The sequence below is a fragment of the Calidris pugnax genome, unplaced genomic scaffold (genome assembly GCF_001431845.1).
Source record: "Calidris pugnax isolate Ruff unplaced genomic scaffold, ASM143184v1 scaffold135, whole genome shotgun sequence".
Taxonomy (NCBI): domain Eukaryota; kingdom Metazoa; phylum Chordata; class Aves; order Charadriiformes; family Scolopacidae; genus Calidris; species Calidris pugnax.
The window spans coordinates 2,046,404-2,047,162 of NW_015090961.1; positions in this window are offsets into that span (position 1 = coordinate 2,046,404).

Sequence of the window (759 nt, forward strand, 5' to 3'; positions counted from 1 at the left end):
TTTAGTTAAGTTAATGGTATTAAAAAATCAGTGCTGCGGTGTTAAGAAATAACAGGATGTTGCTATCAGTTTCAGCAATAGCCACTTTCTGTGTAACAGCAAGTGACAAGCTCATGTAGGCCGAATCTGGGGGGATAAAAGCCAAGTTCAGAAGTATTTGTGATGCTAATTAATTATAAACCCATTGCTGATAGAATCAAAGCTGCAGGAGATGCTCTCTCATTCCTCCAAGTGCAGGTTTGAGGACTGGAAACACAGTTTTTTCTGCAACACACAAGAAGTGGTATTTCAAAATTTTAAGTGAATTGAAAAGTTGATCAAAGAGGTTTTAGATTCACATGTGTTTCATGTGACGAGCACCAGGAGGTTTCAATTAGCTTTTGAGCAGTCCTAAACTGAAAAGGAAAGGCAGGCAAACAAAAGGCTGTTTTAAATACAAACTGCTGTTGCCTCGTTTGTTAACCGGCAAAATGAAATCCCTGAAAACTCATCAAATGCCTTTGGTCAGCCCAAAGCTGTACTTTGGGAGGGAGTTTTGTCTGAAAACTTAGCGTGATCACAGCCAGGATGTTTCCAGGGGCAGAAAAGGGCATCGTTATCATCATTATCCCACAGCCAGAAGCTGAAAATTGCCACCACCCAGGGGGGAGGTGACACCCCGGTTCCTGCTGTGACTTCAAGGGAGAGACGGGCCCTTTTCAGCCCCTTTGCTGCAAACCCTGCTTGATGTGTCGCATCCTGCTGGGGGGGGGGGGGGGA